The 11,641-nt window shown below is 35.0% G+C and overlaps 1 long non-coding RNA gene across 1 annotated transcript; it reads left to right on the plus strand.

Moving 5' to 3' along the window:
• Window positions 1-667: 667 nt before the first annotated feature.
• Window positions 668-2,704, plus strand: LOC309507689. The gene is made up of 3 exons (XR_014209213.1): window positions 668-713; window positions 1,444-1,478; window positions 1,782-2,704. It is a non-coding gene; the product is annotated as an uncharacterized lncRNA (long non-coding RNA).
• Window positions 2,705-11,641: the final 8,937 nt, after the last annotated feature.

The following is an 11,641-nucleotide window of genomic DNA, read 5'->3' on the forward strand; positions in this document are numbered from 1 at the left end:
AAGGAACTTGTCTGTATTTTTACAAAGTAATATTTTACAGATTTTTTTCTGTGAAATTAGAAAACAAAGAAAAGAAGGTATAACTGCAGAAATCTGCATCTATTCAATATGTTGTCCTTACAGATTATTAAGCATGTGGGGGTTAAAGTGAGTTTTTTTTTAAGGTTAAATAATAGTATTTGTACATACAGCCTACCCTACATAGGCTACAGTAGACCTGTATTGAATTGTTTTTAGGCTATAGTCTTTTAAACTTGTCTTGCAAATAGATGCTCATTTTGATCATTATTTCATTGTCTTATTCTCCCATAATTTCATGTATATTTTATTAATATTTTTCTAAATCTCCGTTGCTGCACATTCAGGGCTTTGTGTGTGTGTGTGTGTGTGTGTGTGTGTGTGTGTGTGTGTGTGCGCGCGCGCGCACGCGATGACGCAGATTCAAATTCGCCGCCATTACGTTTCCGCTGTTTAGTCCCGCCCACAACGGTCAGCTGATCAGTCGACTTTGGATCTGTATCAAGTGCAAGTGGGAGATTTGAATTCAGTCTACTCTCCTGAAGTGGATTGTGAGATTAACAGGGGTTCAATATGACACCTCATAATTCAAAGCAATCGTGTTCGTCGAGAGCAGCCGTGAGCAGGAGCCCTAGCAGGGTTCAGTGAGCCTGGTTCGTCACAGCGGACATCATGCCAACCGATCACCGGCTGAGGTAAGAGTCTGCATGTGAACGATATTTTATATTACATTTGTGTTAAGTTTACGTTACAGTTTTCAAGCTAACATTAGCATTTTAAATGATGTTCAGTTAACTGGCGAGAGCTGGAGGCAAAACACTGAAAATGTAGCATGCATCTTTACATTTTCCATCTGTTTTAAGAAAGATCAGTTGAACCCACACCTCAAAAAATACCTAAAACAAGCTTTCGTAGACTTGTTATACATAAAGTCCGTTTAATTGTGTATAAAATCTTTGTTAATACGCGATAGTATCTGTCAGTAAATCAATCTCTTAAATGGCGGGACATTTTTAAACACTGTCTGGAAGCTGAAAACTCTTCTCTTAAAAAATAGTAACCACGTTTTTGGCGGATTTTTATTACCATTTTTAATAACCACAGTTATACTACAAATAGGCCTAACGTTACCAAGGTTTTTTTTTTTTTGGTTAAACCATAGTTAATTTTCATAAGGGTTAATGTGGTTATCAAGACCGTTAAGAAAACGAATTCAGCAAATACTGTACTGTTGTTGATACAGGAAAACACATGAGGCTAGAATATGAACACCACATGATAAATTCCATATTCTGGCTGCATGCTTGCCAACACGTCAGTTGAGGTTTTGCATTGTCCCAGTGGAACATATTCTGACATATGCAAATGTAATACTGAGTTGTAAAAAAAAAAAATATATATATATATATATATTTGTGATTTCAGGTCAAGTGGAAAGCAGAATGATCATGGCAAACAAGGTATGGGAAGAAGTAATTTAAAATATTGTAATGGCCGAGTCTTCTGATTCCATATGATTGCACTAAAAGTGGCAGAAAATTTAATTTGTTTTATACTATATTTTCCCATGTGAATATTCATTTGATCCTTGTGAGGCCACTGGAGCTGCACAAGGTTTGGTTTTGCTTCAGTAAGACCACGATTGTGTTAGATTCCACCCATCTATTATTATTATTTTTTTGTATTGTAACTAGGCTCTGTCATTTAGAAACATGGGTTTTCCTATCACTTATAATGACATATATCTCTACCTTTCATTCCAGCCAGAGGATCTGACGGTTGCTGCTCGCATCTCAGCCTACCTGATGGAAAATTCTTGCTGGATGAATGACCTTCACCTTCAATTCAACCTTGCCAAGACAAAACTGCTTATGGTTTCACTTTCAGCCAAACCATGCGATCCTGCTGATTTGCCTTATACAACACCAGAAAGATCCGGCCCTTCCTATCGGAGCCACACAACTCCTTGTCTAAGCTCTTGTTCTATCCAGACTGGACTATTGTAATGCTCTCCTGGCAGGCCTTCCAGCATCAGTCAAACCTCTGCAACTGATCCAGATGCTGCAGCAAGACCTAAACTCACTGCTTCAGATCTATGTGTCTCCAGAAGCTTGTGTTCTGCAAGTGAACGGCGCCTTGTGGTGCCATCATCCCAAAGAGACACAAAACCACTTTCACTGACCTTTACCTGGACTGGTCCCTGCTGGTGGGATGACCTGCCCAACTTAACACATTTTCAAGAAACTGCTAAAGATCCATCTTTTCATAAACACTTGACCCAATAATACTAAATCTTTGTTTTAATAATAAATAAATAAACTTGTATACTGTGCTACACTAACTGGGACTTGTCACTGCACTTGTTGCTTCTATTGTTCTCTTAATTTTTAAGTCACTTTGGATAAAATGTAATTGTAAATGTGTAAAATAAGTTATATTAGAGTATAAAGGCATACAGCAATTGCCTTTTAATGTAGATATTTTTACATGTTCTAAATTATATACTAAGATTGTATTTCCTATCATTCACATATCTTGATGTTCAGTGTTTGTTTAATGAGTAATACTGTAAATGTGCAGGTATTTTGTACTTATACGTTTAATTAATTTAACAGAAATTGACTGTACATTTGCTATTATTAAGTACTTAATTAGAGATTGGTCAAAGTTGTGAAATTGGAAATGCCTTAACTGTAAATATACAAACTTTGAATTTGAATTTATGTATTTAATGCATTTTTATACATAACTTCATAGTTATTATACACAGGAAAAACTATATATTAAAAGATAATTACTGTAGATAGACAGCATTATTATAAAATAACTTTATAAAACCCTAAATTTACAGTTTAACTTGAAAGTTAAATGTTTTTTTTTTAAATGTAATTTGACATCATTTATCCGTTTTTCCACGGTTTAATAAGCCATTATCAACAGTAATGTACTGTAATTTAATAAATTTTGACTGTAAAGTCAATTCTGTATTTTCACTGTTTTTGCCTGTAATTTTGTGAAATGGTTATTTGCTGTAATTTAACGGAATCCGTCTGGAAACTTTGCTGCCAGAGATTTACCGTTTGTATACGGGATTTTTTTTTTTTTACAGTGTAGGCCTAGTAGCTATGGATTTTAATAATTTTACTAATATATAGTAGGTAAACATATAGGTGCATATATAGGTGAACATATAGGTGCATATATAGGTGAACATATAGGTGCATATATATGTGAACATGTAGGTGCATATATGTGCATATATGTACATATAATATAGGAAAATGGCCAATTTTATATATGTCACATATATTAAAAACATATATCAAAACATATATTAAAACATATATGTTTATATAGGTTCTTTCCATGTGGGTTTTTTGTTTTTGTTTTTTTGTTTTTTGTTTTTTTGATAGATGGAAAAAAATTATATTTCCACTTTTAATAGTATTTGAATTCAGAGGTTCTTCTTTAAATACAATATCAGTATTCACAGTGACTCACATTTGGTATTCTTTTCAATAATTGAAAATGGGTGAAATTCTACAGTCTGGTGCATGGAGCCGCATCGAGATCCTCATAAAGGACTGAACCATATAGGGCCTTACAAATGAAGATGCCAGAAGAAAAAGAAAAATGATTCTGAAAGGATATTGAGATGATCTTTCAGATCTCTTGGGTTACAGACCCAAATCATGCATATCCGGTTCTTTAGACATTCATCTTTAAAAGAAAACAGTAACTGTGTGCAAAGTGACGCACATTTGGTGTTTGACCACTGAAAACGTGTACAATTTAACAGATTACTTTTTGAGATCCCCATATCTCTGGAGGTATATATATATGGCCTTAAAAATTAAGATACCCAAAATAAAACTTTGCTAAGAATCCAAGGATATTAAGATATCTTTAATACTTCTTCCCCCTCGTTTCACAGACAAGGTTTAAGATAGTCCCAGATTAAAATGCATATTTGATCTGTTTTAACTAAGCAAATTGCACTGATATATCTTAAAATATGTTAAAATGTATCTCAAGATTCACACCAGTAATGTTTTTTTTTGTTTTTTTATAAGGCACCTTTATAAAAGCTACTTAAATAACCTAATTGAATTAAGGCCTAATCCTGGCTTAATCTAAACCCTGTCTGTGGAACCGGGCCCTTGAGTTTCAGACATGCACATTTGAGAAGGTGTGTATGATTAGATCATTCGCTACTGAGATCAGCTGGCTTGACAATCAGCCTTCACGTCTAGATGATGGAGATTATCAAATCCAGCGAATAGAATATCATATTTCTCAGGTCAGAATATGCTAATCTCTCTTGTCAGACAAGGATTTATCACTGGGGAACAGCAGCATTTTAATATTCCTATTTGTCCCAATATATTAGATATGACCTGCAAGAAAAGGCAGGTTTTTTTTCCCTTCTCTTCACTTTTTATATTATTTTTGAACTTCAATGCTAGCAGCTTCATAGTAGCAGACTATACATAAGATTTTTTTTTTTTTTTTCCAGAATTTAAATGTGACAGTCAGTCCTCTTCTGTCAGCTCACGACACTTTTGCTCTGTGACGGATTGGCCAAGGAACTTGCTGTGAGCTGAGCAAACCGTCTATGTCATCCATAAGTGGGTCAAATATAGAGTAAATCCAGTCCACAAGGCCCACGATGTCTATGCAACCACAGTCAGGTGCATCATGGGTAACCGTACATAGCGGCTGATGACATCGTGTCTGTTTGCACACAGTATAGAGTGACGTTTACATGTTTTCATCACTATGAGAAATTATATAAATAAATAAATAAATACATAACACGATTATGCAAATAATATTTTGTGCATACAAATGAGTTCTTCCACTGTAAATTAATAATGATTGACCTATAAGCAGCTCGACACTGAGTCTGTGTCTGCAGAACTCGGCAGAAACATCCACACTTTCTGCAGAACTTTAACATCTGTCATTCACAAAGTTTTGCACTTTCCCAATGTTGTATTTATATACACTGGGGGAATAAAGTAGATTTACTTTTGGTAACACTTTATTTTGACAGTCCACTTTTGATATTCTACCGACTATAAGTAACTTTGCAGCGTCATGTCAACTAACTCTCATTACAACATTAGTAGACTGTCTGATTAATATCTGCTAACTCTTTATTCTGATGCTCCTCAACAGACACTCTACTGACTATAAGCAACTTTACAAGTACAGGTCAACTTATACTACTAACCTGAACCCTAAACTAAAGTTACTTATAGTCAGTAGAATATCTAAAGTGGACCTAAAGTAAATCCTTACACAACTTCTGTCTGGTTCAGCTTCGCCTGACAGAAACACACGTCTAATCTCTGCATGATGTACATGGAAAACATCATTAATTCCATTCAATTTTGTGAATTTTAATCTCAGTGGATCTAGATGAGACAGTCTCAGTAATTTGTTCTGAGAAAACTAGATCTGGAGAGATGATATGATTCAGTGCACTTGTTTATGCAGACCTTGGACTAAAGCAGGAACACCTTTCTCTCTCTCTCTCTCTCTCTCTCTCTCTCTCTCTCTCTCTCTCTCTCTCTCTCTCTCTCTCTCTCTCTCTCAAATTCAAATTCAAATTCAAATTAGCTTTATTGGCATGACTTATTTACAGTATTGCCAAAGCATTGGCCATTACATATAGGCATTTAACAAATAATTTATAAAATGAATCAGTAAACAGATGCATGAATACATTTATAGTAATAATAATAAAAATAAATAAATAAACAATTACTAAAATATCAAACAATCAAAATAATAATTATTTGAAAATTTGTACAATTATTTATCCATCTGAGGTTCCACTGGTTGTCCTCATTTCATGGCATGAGGAGACATATTTTGCAGCAATTATTTCACATTTGGGCATTTCTCCCAGTACATATGGGAGTTTCTGTGTGTCTGACAAGGATTCGAATTCAGGGTATATTTGGGAAATGTTTGCAAAGTGTTTTTGTCTTAGTGTATTATATTTGGGGCATGAGGTTAGAAAGTGCAGCTCTGTCTCCACCTGTCCCCTGTCACACTGGGAGCAGAGTCTCTCCTCTTGTGGGAGCCAGCTCTGTCTGTGGCGACCCTTCTCTATGGCCAGGCTGTGTTCACTCAGTCTGTACGTTGTCAACATTTTTCTTAGTTTAGGGCATTTTATTGTACTCAGGTAATTTGCCAGTGTGAATTCTCTATTTAGGGTCAGATAACATTGTAATTTACTTTGTGTTTTGGTCGTTTCTTTCCAGTATTCAATATATTTTTCTTTCTGCTTGTTGATGATTTGGTTTGGTCTGCTTGAGTTGCTGTCTTGAGGCTGTTGGGCACATGTTACTGCAGAGAGCCTCAGGACCAGCTGGCTGAGGGGACTCTTTTCTGGTTTCAGCTCCTGGTATGTTAGGGCTTTGTGATGATATGTCTGGGGGTTAACTGATTTTAAGTGATTGTAAAATTTAATTGATCTTTTTTGTATTTTTAGTAAGAGGGGGTATTGGCCGAGCTCTGCTCTGCACAGGTTATTTGGTGTTTTTCTCTGCACCTGTAGGATGCTCTTACAGAACTCGGTATGGAAAGATTCTATGACTGTTTTGTCCCATTTGTCAAATTCATTATTAAGTTTTGGCCCCCAAATTTCACTACCATATAGAATTATTGGTTCTAGTACAAATTGAAAATTTTTTAGCCAGATTTCAATTGGAATATAGATTTTAATGTTTCTTTTTATTGCATAGAAAGCTCTCCTTGCTTTGTCCCTCAGATCTTTCACAGCCGTGTTGAGGTTCTCTCTCTCTCTCTCTCTCTCTCTCTCTCTCTCTCTCTCAGGCAAGTTTGGTGCCCAGCTCCATTTAATGCATTTCAACATTAGTTAATTAATTAGATATCAAAAAACTTAACAATGACCTAAAAATATTTTATAATTCTTTTTTAAGCATTTATTAAAACTATACATGTCAATGTTAATTTCAAATTTTTTTTTTTTTACATTTCAAGTTAACAATTTGTATGTGAAGAAATACCAATTGACAATAGTTTATAAAGTTGCATTAAGCTATTAATAAATAATATAAAAATGCCACAGTAACAAATTGCAACTAAAGTTGAAGCTAAGGTTAACAAAAGTCCTCAGATTCCCTCTGGGACGTCCTGTAAGAGAGCTTGACGAATGAGAAACTTTATAAATGCTTTATCTTGTGGCTACTTCTTTTATCACAGCAAAGCACAGGCTTGAGTTTGAAGTTCTGAATGCTTCCCCAAACTATTTGCCCCAAAGAAATCTGTGCCCTTGTTTGCCCCTCATAACAGCCATGGATGATGAGAACGGCCCAGCTCCGGCTCACTCATCATCATGCACCCACACTGGCTATTATGCGTGATAACTTTGACATGCATTTGAACAGGGAAATCTCATAAAAAAACATTATACAATATTTAGGTCTTTTTTTTTTTCCCGGGATTCCTGCACCCATTATAGCGTTGTCATCTAATGGCAGGTTCATTCAGACCTCTATTTATGTGCAAGAATTGAGTGTGAGGAGAAGCTGAGAGACATTAATTCCCCAGGCATGGAAACTCATCAGGGACAATAATTGAAAGGCTTGTCGTTTTTCAGATATATGAGTCAGAGGTGCCAGGAATGCAGTCCTGCAAACCCTGTACAAGACAACATACACTTCCACTGGGTTTGAATTGTGACTCTGGGATGTTTTATTAAATATCACTCTTTCAGGAAATGAAGCAAGACTTGTTCTTTTATCTTCTCTACTTCTCTACGAGCTGTGTTATGACACAGATAAGTGTTAAAACTACATGCTCTTCTACAATAAACCGTGCAGCTACTGGATATGCTACATTTGCATTCATTCATTAAGCAAATGCTTTTATCTAAAGCAACTTACAAATAAGGAATACACAAAAACATAAGTGAATCATAACATGAAAAGAAAAACTTTTAAGTTCCATGCTGAAAGTGCCTCCGCATGATTGGCTGATTTTCCTGTCAGCTGGATAAAGTCGTCCGGTCTTGTTTGAAACGTCTGCAATCTGACTTCAGTGGATCAAGTTAAACTGGAGAGAGACTGATAAATAGTTTGCCTGTTTTGCATTTCTTTTCCACTCTCTAATTGGACAGAGATTTGGCGAATGATTATAAATACTGAGCATCTCCTAATTCAAACATTTAATAACATAATTTTTTTTCAGTGGCACCAGAAATGGATTAGCATATGGTAAATATAACACACTGATTCTTGAGAGTCGGGACAAAACATGTCCCACATAGAAAAGTCTAATTTATAGCAACAATTAAGAAATTCATCATGATTGACATACTTACAAAGTTAAATCTAAAGGAATTCTATATACCTATCTGATTTTTAGAATAACCCTTTTTATCTTTTTGGGGAAAATTTGTTTAAATGTATGGTCTGTGGTTAGAAGGTCCATGTTATTGCACTTGTCCTCAGCAAGAGGTCACAATATTAACCATCCCAAAAAACTTTTAAAAAGCTCTACAATTATGGAAACATATATATCAAATAAAAAATAAGGGGTATAAATATAAAAAAACAATGCATGGAGTGAACATCAAACAATATTTTCTATAAAAATCTGCCTATTAAAGTTGTGTCCTCAGTTTCTGTCAACTCCGTCAGATTTTTTCATAAAGCTCTTTAAATCAGGAAATAGCATGGTCAGCTATATCCCTGAGGACCCCTTTTCATCTCCCTGCCTGTGGTGAATGCAGCACTACCACACATTCTCTGGTACATTTTAATTTTTTTTATATTTTAGACAGACAATGTCAATATTCCTATGGTCACAGCTGCACCATGTCAATACCATCTTTCTGTTAAGATACTTTTTTTAAACCATAGTGGATTGAATTTAAGCATTTTAGTGAGGTTATTGGGACATCTAGCAACTGAGGATAAACTACCTAGCTGCAGTGTACAATACATGTTTTGGCAGGAAAATACATGCCCTTACGTCAACTCCGTCAGACGTCAACTCCGTCAGGTTCTATGTCTGACGGAGTTGACCTGTAAGCTGACGGAGTTGACAAATCCACCAATAACCTCTTAATGTGCGAATATAATATTATTTGTGAATATAGTGAAGGGTTAAACTGTTATTTCAGGGTTTTATTTACACATAAATTCACATACATAGCATGCATTACATTATTTAACCGTACGCATCTGACTTGTAGAGAATGGGCAGGCAGTGGTCTACTTATTATTGTGTAACGTGTAACTTTGCCAGCACTTTAATATATTTATATATGTAGAGACAGAGATAGAGAAATGAGAAGCCAGTGTAGGGCTGGGCGATATGGCCCAAAAAAAAATCCCGATAATTTTTTTTAATATCAGTCGATATCGATAATTATCACGATAAATGTCAAATCTTTATTTCTTTAAAGTTTAAAGGCAGATTTTTGCTCCTAAGTGAAAGATGTAGAAAACAGAGTGTTAATTGTGGTTTTAAACTACTCTTTATTGTCAGAACATATCATGAAAAACAGGTGAACATTTCACAAATCTGAGGTAAAACATTCAAACATTTTTTGTCAACACCGTCAGTTTTTCCGTCAACACCGCCAGTTTTTCATCAACACCGTCAGATCTTCGTATGTTTTTGTAAATTTTTTTGGGGAAAAAAATATTCTTCCTTCAGTTTATGTTGTTTTTGTAATAAAGGACCATCTGATCAACATCCTCTTATGTTTTATTTATTTAAGGAATTTGTTTTTACAATATTGAAATTAAAATCAAAGTTTGAAAATGCAAATATTTAGAAATCTGAGTTTTCAGAAGAGTGTGAAATCACAACTTAAGTTTATATATTGTATTTTTTTTACATATCAGAGTAACTAAACACTATTACAATATACTTCAGAACTTTAGATTCTTGTTTGATTTGAAGAATTAAAATTGTATACTTTTTAGTGTGTCTGACGGAGTTGACACAAATCCAGTTCTGAAGGGAAACATGTTTATTTGTTAAAAATGTGTTTTTATTTAGAACCTGTTCCTTTACATGGTTAAATAGCTAAGACCTTTCTCTGCAGAAACATATAACTCTCATTTATATAGTGTGTATTTTTTTAAAAAGTTTTTTAAAACGTGTTTTGTCCCGACTCTCAAGAATCAGTGAACAATAACACTTTACAATAGGTTCCCTTTAATTAACATTGGTTACTAACATTAACAAACAATGAGCAATGCATTTGTTAACATCCAACATAAAAGTTTGTAAGTTTGTAAGCACACACACACACACACACACACACACACACACACACACACACACACACTGTATATAAACTTGTATGTTATATTTCACAGCACTAATACAAATAGCTGTTCATTGTTAGTTTGTTAACTTGGGTCCATTAAATAATATCAACCGATACAACTTATGATTTATGTTATGTATTAGTAAATGTTGAAATTAACAATAACTACACTGTAAAACATTTCCAGTTGGTTAAACTTAGAAATTAAAAGTTGACCTGCTGCCTTAAAAAACGTAGTAAACTCAACTAAACATGAGTAAACTCAACTCAAAGATAGCCTTTATCAACTCACAGATAGTCAAGCCAATGGATTACTTTGTTTAATTTTTGAAAACATATATAAACCTGAGTTTAAAATCCATCTTTTTTTCACAATAATTGGAGTTAAAGCGGAGAAATAAGATAAAAATTATCTTAATTGGGCCATCATGTTTTATAACTTCTTCAGCATTTTTTTCATTGTTAGTTATATTAACTAATCGTATTGTGACACACTTGGTGGCAAACCTAACATTTAGTTTTTTTATGTTTCTGAAAATAAAGAGTTGATTGTGAGCCCCCAGTGGCCTGGAGGTGTAAATGCAGCTGTGACTTTAGACTTCAGGAGGAAACTCGAGCAGAATCTCTCGTTTATGCTTTAGCATCAGTGACATTATGCACTTCAGTTTGTATGTGTTTCTTCCTGTTCTCTTCACGTGGTGTGGAAGATAAAACAGCCAGTCTTCACGGAGGCACAGACCCGAGTTGTGGCTCTCGTGTGTTTGATGAGCCACGCATGTCCTCACACACTTCCATCCGCCTGCCTCTGGAAAAATGGCACTGCAAGGTTCATTTACGGAGACGGGCTGGCAATGACACATTGACGGTTTGGTTGCAATGACAGCGAAGGTTGAGTCTTTGATTTGTGTTCTCCACCTTTCCTGACAGGTGTCTCTCCAGCACTTCATTTGATAAGGAGCCAACGCGGCTGCCATTTCCTAAAGCTATTTCTCTGAAAACACTGAAAATAACATGTCGCCTCATTTGTTTTAGGGTGAAATGTCAATTTCAACCGTATCGATTTGTCTAGGGGGGACATCGTGTCCTGTTAAAGATATGAAAACAGCAATATCTGATAGCAAACTACACTTCTTACTTCAGGGGTGTCCGAAGGCATGGGACAAAACTAACCACAGTGTTGTTAACATTCTGTCATTGTAGGAACCACAGCGTTTTATCTCCGTCAACACAGAGAGAGAGAGACTTGACTTTAACAATCCTTTAATTACAATTTTTCATAAACAGTTACATAAAACCTAC

This window comes from Leuciscus leuciscus (genome assembly GCF_965113295.1).
Source record: "Leuciscus leuciscus genome assembly, chromosome: 10".
NCBI lineage: Eukaryota > Metazoa > Chordata > Actinopteri > Cypriniformes > Leuciscidae > Leuciscus > Leuciscus leuciscus.